The sequence below is a fragment of the Paroedura picta genome, chromosome 4 (genome assembly GCF_049243985.1).
Source record: "Paroedura picta isolate Pp20150507F chromosome 4, Ppicta_v3.0, whole genome shotgun sequence".
Lineage (NCBI taxonomy): Eukaryota > Metazoa > Chordata > Lepidosauria > Squamata > Gekkonidae > Paroedura > Paroedura picta.
The window spans coordinates 140,488,487-140,506,456 of record NC_135372.1 but is presented as its reverse complement, the minus strand read 5'-3'; the positions used below and the strand labels follow the sequence as shown (position 1 = coordinate 140,506,456).

Genomic DNA, 17,970 nt, shown 5'->3' with positions numbered 1-17,970 from the left:
GAAGTCGGCGATGTTTCCATTGAATCCGCTGCATCCAGGCACCTCTTTCGTGTTTTCGGCACCATAGCAACCAACATTTCTGTATCCCCTCCCGGTCTTTATTGCCGTGCTCCCGGGCGACAAATCACCTCTTCATTTTGCCAAATCCCAATATTACCTTTCCACCCAACGCTGTTTAAAATACGGCGCGTGGAGCACACAGGGACGCTGTGTTTCTGCCGGTAGGAGACTACGGAGACAATGAGGCAGTGCGGGGACTCAGCGATGCCATGCCCTGGCAAGCAAAACACGCAACATAAAAAGAATCCTCTGCTGAGTATGGAATTAGCAGCTGGAACGTTTGAGCGAATCTGCTGAACGAGGACAGGAAAAAGAAACGTTTCTGCAGATTTCACAGATGCCTCATAAAACAAAGCGAGAAACCAAATCTGATTATTTTGCCAAAAGCAGGAGATGTGATTCCTACCAATAGGATGCAGTTATTTTCTTCCCTATCCCGTAGTACCTGGGCATGTTCCAAATGTCTGTAGGCAACTGCTGGGTTTCTAGAAGTATAGATTTGTCAACTCTGGATCAGGAAATTCCTGGAGATTTGCAGGTGAGGAGAGCGCTTTCAGTGGGGTATAAAGGTAAAGGTAAAGGTATCCCCTGTGCAAGCACCGAGTCATGTCTGACCCTTGGGGTGACGCCCTCTAGCGTTTTCATGGCAGACTCAATATGGGGTGGTTTGCCAGTGCCTTCCCCAGTCATTACCGTTTACCCCCCAGCAAGCTGGGTACTCATTTTACCGACCTCGGAAGGATGGAAGGCTGAGTCAACCTTGAGCCAGCTGCTGGGATTGAACTCCCAGCCTCATGGGCAAAGCTTTCAGACGGCTGCCTTACCACTCTGCGCCACAAGAGGCTCTTTCAGTGGGGTATAATAACGTAATAATGCCAGAAGAGCCCTGCTGGATCAGGCCTGTGGTCCATTTAGTCCAGCCTCCTCTCTCACACAGTGGCCAAAAGGTTTCTCTGGATGGCCAACAACGGAACATAACGACTGAGGCCTTCATAAGAACCTCAGAAGAGCCCTCCCGGATCAGACCACTGGTCCATCTAGTCCATCCTCTAGTCTCACACAGTGGCCAACCAGTTCCTCTGGAGGGCCAACAACAGAGTAGAGAGGCCGAGGCCTTCCTAAGGACATCATAAGAACATCCTCTGTCTCACAGGAGGTCTGTTATGGGGAGAGGAAGGGAGAGATACATGAAGCCTGCTGGGTGACCTTTGATCAGTCCCAGTCCTCCCAAAGCTCTGTCAGCCCCACCTCCCTCACAGGGTGTCTGTTGTGGGGAGAGGAAAGGGAAGGCGTCTGTAAGCCACTTTGAGACTCCTTCGGGTAGAGAAAAGCGGCATCTAAGAACCAACTCTTCTTCTTCTTCAGTAATCTCAGGGCTCTCTCAGCCTCACCCACCTCACAGGGTATCTGTTGTGGGGAGAGGAAAGGGAAGGCAATTGGAAGCCGCTTTGAGACTCCTGAAGGTAGTAAAAAAAGAGAGAAACAGATAACCACTCTTATTTGTTTATTATTTAGATTTACATCCCACCACTCTCCACGGACGCTTCTGCCATCCTTGTCCACCTCTGATTTCTCCATCTTTGCCGGAAGTTTTCCTCCCCGCCCTCATACCCTCACCAGACAGGACATTTCTGACCCCCACCCCACCCCAATGACACTTAAGGCCGAGCCATTTCCTGGTCCCCCCAGTCCCGTGTTCTGTGAGCTCTGGACGTATTACGCCAATGCACGGCCTTTGCATTGATCCGTTGGTCCTGCAGCGAGCATGGCACTCCCACGATTCAGGTTTGGCACGGCTCTCCGGCACGCGGAACTGTAACCCCGCGGATCCTTTGGCAGGCGCCTCCGTTTCCCTTGCTAATCTGTTGGGGAACGTCTGTCCTTCCAGGGCCCTGCGTCGGCCTCCCACAGGGAGCTGAAATCACGCCATGAGCTTTATCAATTTGCCGTGTAACATCCTTTGGCTCCCTTTGGGGAAGGATGCGCCATCTGCTTGGCGGCCCCCGGCAACATTAAACAAGCTTCTCCATCAGGAAGCGAGCGCCGTGGGCTTGGGGGGGAACTGGAGCCGCGAGAAACAGAACTCTCTTCTCTGGGAAGTCGGCAGGGCTTTCCTCGTCTGGGGAAGGCAGCTGCCCCCTTCTTTTTCCCCCTTGCTCCCAAAGGACTCTCAAAGCAGCTTACGATCGCCTCCCCTTCCTCTCCCCATAACACACACCCTCTGAGGTAGGGGTGGCTGAGAGAGCTCTGAGAGAACTGTGACTGGCCCAAGGTCACCCAGCAGGCTGCAGGTGTCTCACAGCGGCTTACAATCACCTACCCTTCCTCTCCCCACAGCAGACACCTTGTGAGGTAGGTGGGGCTGAGAGAGCTCTGAGAGAACTGTGACTGGCCCAAGATCGCCCAGCTGGCCACATGTCTCAAAGCGGCTTACAGTCACATCAGAAGGGCTTGAATTATCAAGCGGACACAGTTTTTTAAATGTTTTAATGCTTAATGTTTGTAGGACTGTTTAAAGTTGATTGTCACCCGTCCTGAGCCGACCAAAGAAGGATGGGACTCAAATAAAATATTATTGTCATTATAGAATGAAGAAGAATGTTTGCAGTTCTCCCTTCAAAAAGGATGTGGACAACATGGAGATGGGGCCGAGGAGTGTGACAAGGGTGATCCGGGGACCAAGCCCTGTGAGGAAAGGCTGAGGGACTTGGGAAAGTTCAGTATAGAGAAAGGGAGGTTGAGGGGAGGGGGCATGATAAATAAGTTGAAAGTGACACTTAAGACACACACCTCTCTAACATTTCCGCTGAAACTGAAATTTCACAACGAACCGTCTCTTTGCTTTCCACAAATGCAACAACCTGGCTGTCATCTTGAAAAGCAAGAGATGCTTGGGGGAAAGGGAGGAAGCCCTTTGCCTCCTCCAGCAGCTCCTTCTGCCCACAGAGAAAGCCAGACCAATGCCGAGAAAGGAAGTTGGAAATCAGCTGGCTCAAGTAAGCGAGCCATGGTGCATTTTCGAGGTGGGAAAGGAAACAAAAAAAAAAACAGATCTCACAAAGTGACCTTTCTGAAGTATTCCGGGTGTCTTTGAGTCCTTGTATTGTGAGATCGGTAAATAATATGCCCCTATCAATTCCTCGTAATATAATTACACGCACGTGTTAAGGGGGACCCTGCAGAGGCATTTGTTTCCCCCCATGCAAAAGATTCTCATCTTTCCAAAGGCGCCAGGATGCAACGCCAGCTTGGCCTCTAATGGAAATATCCAAAGTCATAACAGCCTCTCTCTTGAAATCGGAAGTTTGCCCTTCAACCGGCAGCATCGCGCTAAGGAGAAAGTGGCCATTTAGAGAAGGGAATTTTAAAAAGAGAAAAACACCCTGGTTAGCATTCTTCCTGAGTCACAGGCCCGTATTTGCCTTTCCACTCGTGCAGCCTCGTAATTCAAAAGCGCGATTAGGGTATTTGTGCATTCACAATGAGCCTTTCCGGAGGGACCCGGAACGGGGGCAGGCGGAAAAAGATAAGTCGTACGGCAAAGATGGAACAAAATGGGTCACATTGGAATGAGAGGCCTGTTCACTTGCCAAACATGTCCGTTTCAGATAAACCGGACAGCTGGTCTTTGTTCACTTTTCCCTGGAAGGAAGGAAGGAAGGAAGGAAGGAAGGAAGGAAGGAAGGAAGGAAGGAAGGAAGGAAGGAAGGAAGGAAGGAAGGAAGGAAGGAAGGAAAGTTTTTTTATACTCCGCTTTGCACGACCCAATGGAGTCTCAAAGTGGCTTACAATCACTTTCCTTTCCTCTCTCCACAACACACCATATGAGGTAAGTGGGGCTGAGAGAGCTCTGACAGAATTGTTCTATGATAACTTCCCTAACGGAACGGTGACTAGCCTCAGGGCACCCAGCCAGCTGCATGTGGTCTTTATATACCACTTTTCTCTACTTTAAGGAGTCTCAAAGCAGCTTAAAAAGGAAGGGAGAGAGGGAGAAAAGGAAGGATTTTTCACAGTCAGAGTAGTTCAGCAGTGGAATAGGCTGCCTAAGGAGGTGGTGAGCTCCCCCTCACTGGCAGTCTTCAAACAAAGGTTGGATACACACTTTTCTTGGATGCTTTAGGATGCTTTGGGCTGATCCTGCACTGAGCAGGGGGTTGGACTAGATGGCCTGTGTGGCCCCTTCCAACTCTATGATTCTATGAAGGAGTTGGTTTTTATACTCAGCTTTCCTCTAGCTTTAAAAGTTTCAAAGCAGTTGATAGACAGACAGACAGACAGACAAAAAAGAAAGAAAGAAAGAAAGAAAGAAAGAAAGAAAGAAAGAAAGAAAGAAAGAAAGAAAGAAAGAAAGTTTTTAATCAGTTGGGGTAGTCAAACTGCGTTTGCTGGCAGGGGCTCATGGGAATTGTAGTCCATGGACATCTGGAGGGCTGCAGCTTGACTACTCCTGAGTTAGAACATTGTTAACTTTCTCCTCCTCCTCGTAGAAAAAGTGGTCACACAACACCCAGGAATGAAGACATGTGTGACCCTAGTGAAGCATTTCGAGGGCTGTGGGGGGGAGGAAAGCCCCAAGCAAGGCCAGGCTTGACCCCGAAGCGTGCCAGATGCAGCTAAGGCATCCTGCCCCCTTTCGCCCAGCCCAGCTCTGCCCATGCGCAAAAGGCAGCTGTTTGGAACTGGGCCGTCTGCTACGGGAGAAAGGGCAAGAGGGCAGAGAATAATTTATTTACTCTCCCACAATGTGCTCTTTGAGCTGCCTACTCAACCAAACGGAGACAGAACACCCAGCTTTCTTCGGGTTGGGGATATCAGCAAGAGAAAAATTGGATGGGACGGGTGTGGGGGGGCCGTAAGTGAATTAGGACCACTCCCTGCCCCAATCTGGTGTTTAATCGATGAAGGAGAAAAGAAACGGGGAGGAAGAAAGCATCTCCCTGAGGCAACAGTGAGCCTCCCGAAAGAAAGAACAGAAGTGAGTCACTTAGACCAGGGTTAGTCAACCTGTGGTCCTCCAGATGTCAATGGACTACAATTCCCATGAGCCCCTGCCAGGGGCTCATGGGAATTGTAGTCCATGGACATCTGGAGGACCACAGGTTGACTAACCCTGACTTAGACGGTTAGGACTCTTGCAACTCTCTTTACAGTTTTCTCTTAACAGCAAAGTCATTTCTTCTCTAAGCAGATTGGTGCTCTGCTTCTCTGCATATTTAAACTCTGTTCGAGACCCAGCGGATGGTACCTTTGCCCAATAGGGATACCCGGCCCCATCGCTCGGTTTTAAAACTCACCTCCAGGTGGCCGAGATCTGATCCCCTGTAGAAAATGGCTGCTTCAGAAGGGGGACTCCGTAGCAATCTATTCCACCGAGGTCTCCCCACCCCAAATCCCGCCCACTCCTGGCTCCACCCCCAAATTCTCCAGGTATTTCTCAACCAGACATTTAGCCAATTCTCAGCACAATCTCACTCAAGTAAAGAACCAGCCCTCAAACAAAGTCAAGCCAAGAAAAAGTTTAAAATCATCAAGATCCAGAAGGGCTGTCAGATCTGGGTTGGGGAATGCTTGGAGGCTTTGGGAGCAAGGAGAGGAATTGGCAGGATTTGGGACAGGAAGGGATCTTGGTGTTGTGTCCATCCTCTGGAGTCCTTCCTCCTTTTGTCCGGGGGCACACATCTGTGTACTCCGGAGATGATCTGCAGTTCTGGGGGAGCCCCAGGTCCCGCCTGGAGGCTGGTATCTTTATGCCCACTGAGACAAATATTAGGACAATGTTAAGTTCTCAATGGAACATTCAGAGACAATAATCCCCTGAACCCCAGAGACAAGAGGCAACATCAGGGGAAGGCCTCAGCCTCCATGCCTCGTTGCTGACCTAGGAGCTAGTCATCCACAGTGGGAGATAAGTTGCTGGACTGGATGGACCAGTGGTCTGCTCCAGTAGGGCTCTTCTGATCTTCTTAGGATGGCCTTGTCCTCTCTGCTGTTGTTGGCCCTCCAGAGGAACTCGCTGGCCCCTGAGCGAGACAGGAGGCTGGACTAGATGGACCACTGGACTAATCCAGCAGGGCTCTTCTGATGTTCTTCTCAGGGGAAGGCCTCAGCCTCTCTGCCCTGTTGTCCGTCCTCCAGAGGAACTGGTTGGCCACTGAGTGAGACAGAAGGCTGGGCTAGATGGACCACTGCTTTGATTCATCAAGGCTTTTATGTTCTTGTGAGGACTTTGGTCTCTCTGCCCTGTTGTTTGCCCTTCAGAGGAACTGGCTGGCCACTGTGTGAGATGAGATGCTGGACTACATTATAGATGAAAACAATTACATGGTTTTGACAGCTGGCAAAACTCCAGAGTTCGGATAAAGCTTTTAAACCTTTTTTAATATTCCTTTTGAAATGCACATCTGAGGGACACATCTAAATTTTCATGCAAATGTGTGTACCCTCTTTCTGGACTCACTGCCAGCAGCCTGTGCCCTAATCCTGCCTCATAAAACTGCCCAAGAGAGCAAGAGCGAATCTCCATATGATATAATAAAGTGTCCTTTCCTCCCAATAGGGTTGCCACCCTCCAGGTGGGGCCTGGAGTTCTCAAAAAATGGACATGGAACTTGAGATGACAACAATCATGATTATGATTTGGATTTGGATTTGGATTTATAGCCCACCACTCCCCTAAGGCTCATGGCAGGTAACAACATATAAAACCCCCGATAAAAACCCATAATACATAAAAACCATTCTAATACATAAACACTTCAGCCAACCCAACACGGAGACATTACCCAAAGAGGAGACCAGGGATAGCCTAAACGGACTGCAGAAGAGGGGGACCCAATCTCATCAGGAGGCACCGACCTCAGCCATAAGCCTGGTGGAAGAGCTCAATTTTCCAGGCCCTGCGGAAAGCTGGTAAATCCCTCAGGGCCCGCAGCTCTTCCGGGAGCTCATTCCACCAGGTAGGGGCCAGGACCGAGAAGGCCCTGGCCCTGGTTGAGGCCAGATGCGCCTCCTGGGGGCCGGGAACAACCAACAAATTAGTCCCCGTGGAGCGTAAGGCCCTGTAGGAAACAGAATCCTAGAGCTGGGAAGAGGCCCTTAAAGCCATCTATTCCCACCCCCTGCTCAGTGCAGGGTCAGCCTCAAGCATCCAGGAGAAGGATCTGTCCAGCCGCTGCTTGAAGACCGACAGTGAGGGGGAGCTCCCCACCTCCTTAGGCAGCCCATCCCACTGCTGAACTAGACTCCTAGAATCCTAGAGTGGGAAGGGGCCATGGAGGCCATCTAGTCCCACCCCCTGCTCAGTGCAGGATCAGCCTCAAGCATCCAGGAGAAGGATCTGTCCAGCCGCTGCTTGAAGACAGCCAGTGAGGGGGAGCTCCCCACCTCCTGAGGCTGCCGACGCCACTGCTGAACTACTCGGACTGGGGGATTTATTTTCCTGATATCTAGCCTGCTTTGCAGGGAGGATTCCATGTGGCATCACTGTCGGAGTCAGCCTGCCTGGACATTGGGAGGCGCCACATCACCCTAAATGTGTGCAGGTGTTCTCTCCTTGAATGGGATTCCCCCTTTTGTCTTATCCTGGGAGCTGCCCACCGTCCCCTCCTCTCTCCCTTCTCCTCTCACACTCTCTACATGGCTTTCCATGGGGACACATCTGTGCGGGTCTCTCCTGCAAGGACAATGCCCTCAAACCCCTACATGCATGATGCTGGACAAGCCGGCCCCTTGCGAAAGGGAAAGGACTCTTTCTCAGTGCTGTGGTGAGCCCAAGGTCACCCTGCGTATGAGGGAGGGGCGGGGAATCAAACCCGGCTCGCCAGATTAGAAGTTGGCACTCCTAACCACTGAGCTGGCTCTCAGGGCAGGGAGGGAGGGTGGAGTGAGATTCATTTATTGGAATCTGGATCACAATTCTATGACTGGGCAAAGCTCCGCCCTATTCACCACATCTACCAATCAGCACATCCAAGCCAAGCTGCCTCCACGCCCTCCCCATACCTGGGACTTTCTGTGCACCTAGCAGTGGTTCTTCCGCCAAGCCACAACCCTTCCGCTGTCTAGAGATCGGTTGCAATTCCGGGAAATCTCCAGGACTCACCAGAAAGTTGCCAACTCTCTATCCAGGGGAAGAAAGGACCCACAGAAGCTGGCTGTGTTTGTCCTGCCGGCTAACCTCTTGAAAAGGGGTCGGGGAGGAAAAGGGGGGGATTGCAGGGCGACGGGCACGGAATCCAATTGCCGTCCTGATGGGCTTTTAGAGCCCACCCTCTCCTCGCTGATTATTAGCGGTAATTGTTTCAGGGGGAAGCAAAGGGTCCACGCTTTAGAAAAACACAGGCCCAGATGTTGTTAATGGTGAGGGCTCTCTGATTGCAGCAATTTCCCACCCCGCCACACGCACAACCCCTCTTCAGGAGTGAGCGCATGCATTTTAAAAGAGGGCAGCCGAGAGGGGAAAGCGCAGGGAAGGAAAACGCACACCATTATGGGGAAATAACAGCCCTGCTCCTGGAAGTCCATTAGGGAGGCCTATCTGAATACATGCATTGAGGTGGATTCCGCACACGCACACACACCTCTCCCGCTCCCCGCCTGGCGGTGGTTGATTTGACTCGTGCACGCCAGACAACAGGGGAGAAGTTAAGCGAACAGGGGCACAGAGCTTGCGCCGTTTTAAGCGACCCGTTAACATAACGCGGATCCTGAACGGAGATGGGCCACACAGTGGCGCATGCTGTGAGTCTGCAGTAGCAGGGATACTTCAAAGAATGTGCAGTTGTGTGCCAAAGAAGAAGAAGAAGAGTTGGGTTTTATACTCCACTTTTCACTGCCCGAAGGAGTCTCAAAGTGGCTTACAATCGCCTCCCTTTTCTCTCCCCACAACAGACACCCTGTGAGGGAGGTGGGGCTGCGAGAGCTCTGAGAAAACTGTGACGGGCCCAAGATCACCCAACTGGCCCCATTTGTCTCATTCCACCATTCTATGCCCTTCCTCAGACGTGATTTCATTACTGACCACCTCCCCCCCCCCCCCATTCCTCACCTCCCCCTGGTTATACTGGATGTATTTTTTGAAAAATAATCCTTCGTTTATCACGTTACAACGCTGTGTTAAAATAAAGACTGATTTTTTTCTTACAGGCAGCATTGTAACACGATCATCCCCCTCACAGGGTGTCTGTTGTGGGAAGAGGAAAGGAAAGGCAAACATAAGGCGCTTTGAGACTCCTCCAGGTAGAGAGAAGCAGCAGATGAGAACCAACTCGTCTCCTTCTATTGCAGACTTAGGATCCAAATCAGTTCTAACTCACTGAATATCCATGGGGGGACTGTAAAAAAAATGAAATATTTCCTCCCAGATATTTCCCCACCACCACCACCTATAGCCATTTTTCAACTATCTTTAAAACACAAAACAAAAACTGTAATCGGATTTTTTACAAAGCACCATGCATTGGTTCACTTACAAACCTCTGGAAAGTTTAATTCTTTTTTAAAACAGGGAATGTGAAAGTCAGAGCTGTCGTGACCGGCAGATGTTCCGTACTGCAAACCGTTGTCACATGAAGTTCCCCATTAATTAAGGCCCCTTTTGAAAGGGGTCTTTTGAAAGGATGCCAGATCATGAAGCGGGGGTCACAAAGGTCAAGAGAGAAAAAGGAGGAGAGGAAACCGGGGTAGAAACGGCCATGAATGAATCAGCCTTTGACCTCTGGCATTGCAACTGAAGCACACTGTTGGCTCTGAACCGGACACCAATCAAGGCGCACGTTCGTCTGAGTTCGGTTCCAAACGGTGGTATCTAACAAGACCTCCCCTCCCCTCCGGTTTATGGCTGGCTGTTCTTCAAAGGAGGAAGAGCAGGTTTCTCAAGATGGGTGGCCCTCTTTTTCTGGCAGGAGACCTGCCAAGGTCAAAAGGGGAGGTCACCAACATGGGCAAATCAGCCATCACTGTGAGAGTCTCAGGAGACCTTAAAAATGATCAGGTTGTAAATCTAATTGGAAATCAAGCTTCCCCATCACCCCCTGGGGCTGACTTTGAGGCTTGCTACTCTGGTCAAGGGGAGAGGTGTGAGATGCGTGATCGTTTCACCCTTTGCTCCTTGATCCTGTGGGGTAGTGGGAAGAGTTTTTGATGAGGGAAGCCTGGGATCAAATTCCTCATTGCTTCAAGACTAACTGGGAAACTTTAGGTCAGTCATCCTATTTCAGCTAAGCGTACCTCGAATGGCTGTTGTGATGACAGATTGAACACACATTGAAGAGCCCAGTTGGATCAGACCAGGGGTCCATCTAGTCCAGCCTCCTGTCTCACACAGGGGCCAACCAGTTCCTCTGGAGGGCCAGCAACAGGGCAGAGAGGCCGAGGCCTTCCTAAGAACATCAGAAGAGCCCTGCTGGGTCAGACGAGTGGTCCATCTAGTCCAGCCTCCTGTCTCACACAGGGGCCAACAAGTTCCTCTGGAGGGCCAACAACAGGGCAGAGAGGCCATGGCCTTCCTAAGAACATCAGAAGAGCCCTGCTGAATCAAACCAGGGGTCCATCTAGTCCAGCATCCTGTAGCCAACACAGTGGCCAACCAGTTCCTTGGGAGGTCGAATAATAGGGCATGTAGGCCAAGGTGCTCCCCTGATGCTGCCTCCTGCCAGTAGGATTCGGATATTTACTGAAGAAGGAGAGAATCAGGTACTGAAGAGGAATGAACAGGTGGAATTTACTGCAACAGGAAGTGGTAGCTATTGCAAGCACAGACAGCTTCAAGCGGGGATTGGAGAAACTATGTAGGAGAGGTCCATCAGGGTCTTATTATTATTATTATTATTATTATTATTATTATTATTATTATTATTATTATTATTATTATTATTATTATTCCTTCAATTTATTACCTGTCATTCCCTAACGGCTCGTGGCGGGTTACATGCATATGCATAAAACCCCCCACAAAAGCCCCAATTAAAACCAGACATAAAATCACAATTGTAGAGCAATCAAAGTAGAAAAAAAAGATACGGCAGAAAAACAACTATTCTCAATAGCCCCAAAGACAACTCATAACGGAGTGAGAGGGAGGGGGGTGCCCATGTCCGATTGCGACTGTCACAGAATGCCTGGAAGGAATCCCTACAAATGAACGTTATGCGGTTTAGGGTATCCGACATTGTCTAGAGCCACATCGTGTCACTTCTGGGCTGTACCAGGAAGTGACATCACGGCATTGCCCATGTCCTCCCCCTTACCTCCCATCCCCCAACCATTCTATGAGTTATTGTGCTCATCTTAGCTTCCGCACTCCCATCTCCACATTGTTCCTCTAAAATTCTAAAACAAGCTATTAGCAGCTCTCTCTCTCTCTCTCTCTCTCTCTCTCTCTCTCTCTCTCTCTCTCTCTCTCTCTCTCTCTCTCTCTCTTTCAAAAAAAGGAGACTGTCTTTTTTTGACTGTTTTTTTTTCTTTTTTTTATTGGGTTCTCTTTGAAGAGCTCACACCAGCATGGTGGGTGGCTTTGATGAACATGAAAGAGTTTAAGCACTTCTTCCCTCCTGGGAGTGATCTCCATTGGAATCAGAGCTACCATTTAGAATCACAGTATCACAGAATCATAGAGTTGGAAGTGGCCACACAGGCCATCTAGTCCAACCCCCTGCTCAACGCAGGATCAGCTCATAGAATCATAGAATCATAGAGTTGGAAGGGGCCATACAGGCCATCTAGTCCAACCCCCTGCTCAACGCAGGATCAGCTCATAGAATCATAGAATCATAGAGTTGGAAGGGGCCACACAGGCCATCTAGTCCAAACCCCTGCTTAACGCAGGATCAGCTCATAGAATCATAGAATCATAGAATCATAGAGTTGGAAGGGGCCACACAGGCCATCTAGTCCAACCCCCTGCTCAACGCAGGATCAGCCCTTTAAAAGACACTGGGGCAAGTGCATGGAGGCCCTCCCAACGTTTCCGCTGCTTTGATCCGGATTGACGACACCAATTGTTTAGCACAGTGAGGCCAACATCAGCTGGAATTCGGCAGATATTGGGATACCAAATACTCAGACTGTAGTTATGGATGCTTTGACTTTGATTCACGTCAAATGAATAGCCAAGGGGGCATGGGCTACTTTTCTTATGGATTTCTGTCTCGCCCAGTGGCCTACCAGTTCCTCTGGAGATCTGATAACAGGGCTTAGAGGCCAAAGTCTTCAAAAGAGAAGAAGAGAGTTGGTACTTATATGCCGCTTTTCTCTACCCGAAGGATGCTCAAAGCGGTTTACCTTCGCCTTCCCATTCCTCTCCCCACAACAAACACCCTGTGAGGGAGAGGAGGCTGAGAGAGCCCTGATATTCCTGCTCGGTCAGAACAGTTTTATCAGTGCTGCAGCAAGCCCAAGGTCACCCAGCTGGCTGCTTGTGGAGGAGGAGCAGGGAATCAAACCCGGCTCACCAGATTAGAAGTCGGTGCTCCTAACCATTACACCAAGCTGGCTCTCAAGAGCCCTGATGGATCTGACCAAGCATCCCTCTAGCATCCTGTCTCACAAAGTGGACAACCTTTTCCTCTGGAGGACCATCTACAGAGCATAGAGAAACCCCTCCCCATGTCCCCCCCCCCCCGCACCAGCTACCAGCATGGGATGGGGGTAGAGCTGCTAGATCCAAGTTGGGAAGCTCCAGGAAATTTGGGGCTGGAGTCTGGGGAGGACAGGGATCTCAGTGGGGTACAATGCCACAGAATCCATCATCCAAAGCCTCCGTCTTCTCCAGGGGAACAGATCTCTGCAGTCTGGAGCTGTAATTCCAGGGATTCCCCAGTTCTCACCTGGCAGGCCAACACCTGGAGTTGCCAACCCCGAAAACCACTCCGTCTTCCAAGTCCCCAATAAACTTCCTATCAAAGTCGTGCTCCATTCATAACCTCTCCCCTTCCCCCAGACAGCATGTAATTTGCATACAGATGCTTATGCAGATTCCTTACCACCAATGCCGTCGTCACTGCTCCCCCCACCCCAAAACCCCCCCTAGGCCTTAACAGGAGGGGCAAATGGGGCCTGGGGAGCACCAGGCTCTGCCCAGACAGAGAAATCTGCCGGGTCCCCGGGTCCAGGTGGCCGAACAATGATGCTTCAGAAAGGCTTTTATAGTTCTGAGCTCTGCGTCTTCCCCCCCAGCGCGTGGAGAGCTCTTGGAGGCGCACAGTATGTGCCGTTCATGTCGCCGTCCTTGACAGCACACGCCTGTGTGTCGTGCCAGGGAGGGGGCATTTTTGTCCAGGAGTTGCTCAGAAATCCTTCCATTCCCTCTTTTCTCTCCCCATAGATGCCTGTTCCTCTCGGCAGCAAGGTCAGCGTCAGAGCTGGGGGTCTGCAGCCCAAACCCCTGGAAGGTTCTCCTTTACCAGGCAGTGAGTAGCTTTCTTGATTGTAAATTCTTCTCTCCCCCCCCCCCCCCATGTCATTGGCCTTCAGATTCCCCGTAGGGCAGATCCATAGAAGCAAACGAATGTCCGGTCAGGGAGAAATGTGCACCGTTGCAGGAACAGGGCATGCAAGGAGATCTGTGCAGCAGATACACGGTTGCAGCGGAATCCGAGCTCAGGTATCCGAAATGGATGAGACGCCAGCACTCCTGGCCGAGACGGGCAAGGCCCAAAGGCTGTCCCCACCCCGCAAAGAAAGCCTTGCTGAAATCCAGAATGCTGTGTCGGCATGCCAGAGGTCCGTGACGCAAATGCCAGCAAGCCTGAACACAAATGCTGTTCCTTCCAGTTGTCTTCCTGGAAAAGCCATAGGGGTCACCCCAGCACCTGCGTTGGTGGTGGAAGGCACTGTCAAGTTATAGACCACTGATAGAGTTGGTAGAGAGCCTCTTGTGGCGCAGAGTGGTAAGGCAGCCATCTGAAAGCCTTGCCCATGAAGCTGGGAGTTCAATCCCAGCAGCCGGCTCAAGGTTGACTCAGCCTTCCATCCGTCTGAGGTCGGTAAAATGAGTACCCAGCTTGCTGGGGGGTAAACGGTAATGACTGAGGAAGGCACTGGCAAACCACCCCGTATTGAGTCTGCGATGAAAACGCTAGAGGGCGTCACCCCAAGGGTCAGACATGACTCGGTGCTTGCACAGGAGATACCTTTACCTTTACCTTTAGAGTTGAAAGGCTGTCACTCAGAGGAGGGCAGGGAAAGGTTCCTGATGGCATCAGAGGCTAGGAGCTGCAAGGATGTGTTTACACCGTGTGAAGAACTATAATGGCTAGATATCAGCGGAGGGGGTGAATTTCACTGAATAGTTTACCAGTGAAATCTAAGGAGAGCTCCTCCTCACTGGCGGTCTTCAAGCAGAAGCTGGACAGGTAATTATCCTGGATGCTTGAGGCTGATTCTGCATTGAGCAGGGGGGTGGACTAGATGGCCTGCATGGACCCTTCCAATTCTAGGGTTCTAAGATTCTACACATCACTATTGGTGGCCTCGAATGGTTTTCAAGGCAAGAGAGGTTTGTGTGAACACAGATTTTAAATATGCAAGAATGTGGAGCACCAGGCTGCTTAAAAGAATAGTCTCTCTTCCTATCCCAAACCAGGGCCAGCTCTGCTTAGCTTCTGAGATCACACCAGCTTGGGCCAGCCAGGTCAGAATAGCTGTAAAAATTGGCACCAGCTCCACGTGGTTGTCACGATTTTTCTTCCTGTTTTTCTCCATCCATCCATCCATCCATCCATCCATCCATCCATCCATCCATCCATCCATCCATCCATCCATCCATTCATTCATTCATTCATTCATTCATTCATTCATTCATTCGATTTTTATAATTTAGGATGCAATCATTTCCCAGGACCCAGAGACAAATAAATACCGTTCGCAAACCATGAAATCATATAAAATATACACAATCAATAAAACCAGCCTCCCAGTCACTGGATGAGGTTGTCCGTCCTTCTTAAAAGCAAAGTCCAGGGAAGGGCTCCCCATTTTCATGTGATCTCGCAGAAAGTGGCCAGTACCCTAAGGCAGGGGTAGTCAACCTGTGGTCCTCCAGATGTCCATGGACTACAATTCCCATGAGCCCCTGCCAGCGTTTGCTGGCAGGGGCTCATGGGAATTGTGGTCCATGAACATCTGGAGGACCACAGGTTGACTACCCCTGCCCTGGTGGCATGCGTGTGCCCAGGGGGAAGTCAGATTATACCCCCTAATGCTCAGATTCCCCTTTGCTTTTGATCGGGGAGGGCGAGAGCTCAGCAACTCTTGGCATGTACACGATTTCTGCCTTCTAGGCATGCAACTGTTGTGTGGCGTAAAGGTTCAAGTGCCAGACTTGGATCAGGGAGACACAAATTTGAATTTCCGCACAGCCTTGGAAGCTCGATGGGGGGCCTTGGGCAGCGCCCTCCGCCTCCCCTGCCTCATCTGGAATATGCCAGATCAGCAGTGCGCATAATTGACCAGAATATAAGGGATATCCTGCAGGGGGCATTGTAGGACATGTATATTTAGCATAGTTAGGATAGGAACTTCCGAATGATTTTCAAATTATTTCCTCCAGGGTCTGTCTGTCTGTCTGTCTGTCTTTGTTTGTTTGTTTGTTTGTTTGTTTACTGTTGTATTTATATGCTGCCCCTTCCAGCAATTTGGCTCGGAGCGGTTCACAACTTAAAATGCAATTTCAACGTAAAACAATTATGCAATCAAATAGCCAATTAGAGGGCGGGAAACCAGTTAAAACAAACCTTTAAAATTCGATTGCCAGCAGTATCTAGGAGTCGCGGATCCATAATTACTCCTATCCAGGGGAGATCGCCACAGGAGGGGGCCAATGGAGATGTTTCTAATCAATGCCCCCCCCAAATGCCTGCCGGAAGAGCTCTAGCTTGCCGGCCCTTCAAAACTGGGCTAACTCTTGAAGGGTCCCCTGTCCCTGGATGTGGCTAAACGTAGCTCTTAAGGGCCAGGGATCACCAGCCTGTTCATATTAGCTGAGCCCTAAGTTGGGGAGGGGGGTTTGGTTCAAAGGAGATACCTGCTTTTTGAGTGCACTTCCTCCCTGCTTGACTCCAGAATTTAGTTGAAGAATCCATCCATCCATCCACCCACCCACCCACCCACCCATCCATCCTCCATCCATCCATCCATCCATCCATCCATCCATCCATTCATTCATTCATTCATTCATTCATTCATTCATTCATTCATTCATTCATTCATTCAGTTTGTATACCACCACTCCCAGCAAGAATGACTACAGCTAGCTAGCTAGTTGTCTTTCTCCCTCTCTTTCTATACATGGTGGTTTCTCTTCATTTTAAAAAAACAAAACACTATTTTGTTGTTTTCAGCAGCCTGGTGCTGCACCCCTTTCTGCCGATTCAAACTCTGCCAGCCCCTCGCAGGGTTGTTGTGAAGGCCGAACGGAGAACAGGAGGACAACATGAGTTGCTTCAGGCTCCCGCCAGGGATGAACACAAGTCGAAAAGAAGCCGGTACATAAATCAGATCGTTTTGTGGCTGAACGTGACTGGCAATCACAACGGAAGAAAGCATCAGAGGAATGTGTGTTGACCAATGAATAATTCCTCCTTGTTTCTTTTGCTTTGGGAAAAGACAGTGTAACTGAGGGGGTGTCGTCGTCATGCCCGTCCCCCCCCCCAGTCATTTTTCAGTTGTTTTGCATTCTTCTCAAAAGCGCAGCCTTGAGAAACAGGAGAGTGTGTCTCTTTTGTCCTGGAGACGCTTAAAACAAGCACTTGGCATGGGCCCAGCCTTGGCCAATGATTGCTGAATAAATAAGATGACCCCCCCTTCCACTGATGTTGACCAAGGACTCCTTTACGAGTACGGCCCTCCACGCCTCCACAAAGATACATCTCAGGCAGACACTTGTGTGCTTTCATCTTTTCTCCCACCCACCCCTACCCAAAGTCGAGATCCACTCCAAGGTATAATGTATCCGTGATGTTTCTGAGCCACCTCAAAGTCCATGGATCCAATTTGGAAAATTGGAGTTTTTGAGGTTCTCCCACCCACACACATAAACGTATGCGGATCCCTCCAAGTTGGACAGGGGGTTCTGGGCAAAAGACAAAATCGAAGAGTGAAACTTGGGCCAATCGGGGAGTGGAACAGAGGGAAACGGGTGGAGTTCGGAGATTTCCTGGAATGGCATCTGATCACCAGCCTATGTGGATCAGGTTCCCTAGAGCTAAGGTTCTCAACTTGGGGGTCGGGACCCCTTTGGGGGTCAAACAACCCTTTCACAGGGGTCACGGCAGGGCAAGCAGCATGGCCGGGAGGGGGGGTGCCATCTACACAACAGCCTTGTGGGGTAGATTGAGATAGAGCGTTCGTCTGTCTGGAGCAGCGGAAAAGAGCGAGATCGGCATGGTGGGACAAGAGGCAGAACTGAACTGAAAAACCGCAAAAAAACCTCAATTTATATACAGTCCTGAACAACGGATCTTCACGCCATTGGTCAGTTTTGGATCAATTTCTGTGAAAGAACCCTTGCATAATTTTATGGCTGGGAGTACCCACAACATGAGGAACTATACTAAAGGGTCGCGGCATAAGGAAGGTTGAGAACCACTGTCGTAGAGGGAATAGCTTTTTCAGAAGGCAGACTCTATAGCAGGGGTAGTCAACCTGTGGTCCTCCAGATGTTCATTGACTACCTTTCCCATGAGCCCCTGCCAGCAAACGCTGCTCTACAGAACACATGAAACTGTCTTCTACTGAGTTAGCCCTTTGGTCCATCATGGTCAGTATTGTCTGCTCAAGCTGGCAGCCGCTCTCCAGGGTCTCAGGTGGAGGTCTTTCCCATCACTTGCAACCAGTTCCTCAGAAGGGCCAACCACAAGGCATAGAGGCCAAGGCCTTCATGAGAAAAGCCCTGCTGGATCAGAGCAGGGG

General features: G+C 50.2%; 1 long non-coding RNA gene across 1 annotated transcript in view; it reads left to right on the top strand.

Moving 5' to 3' along the window:
* LOC143836897 (uncharacterized) overlaps positions 1 to 16,530 on the top strand; it is a 33,863-nt gene extending 17,333 nt beyond the window's left edge. The window contains exons 2-3 of the long non-coding RNA XR_013230825.1: positions 13,385 to 13,469; positions 16,401 to 16,530. This is a non-coding gene — a long non-coding RNA (uncharacterized LOC143836897). The remainder of the gene's footprint in view (positions 1 to 13,384; positions 13,470 to 16,400) is intronic.
* The last annotated feature ends 1,440 nt before the right edge of the window (positions 16,531 to 17,970 follow it).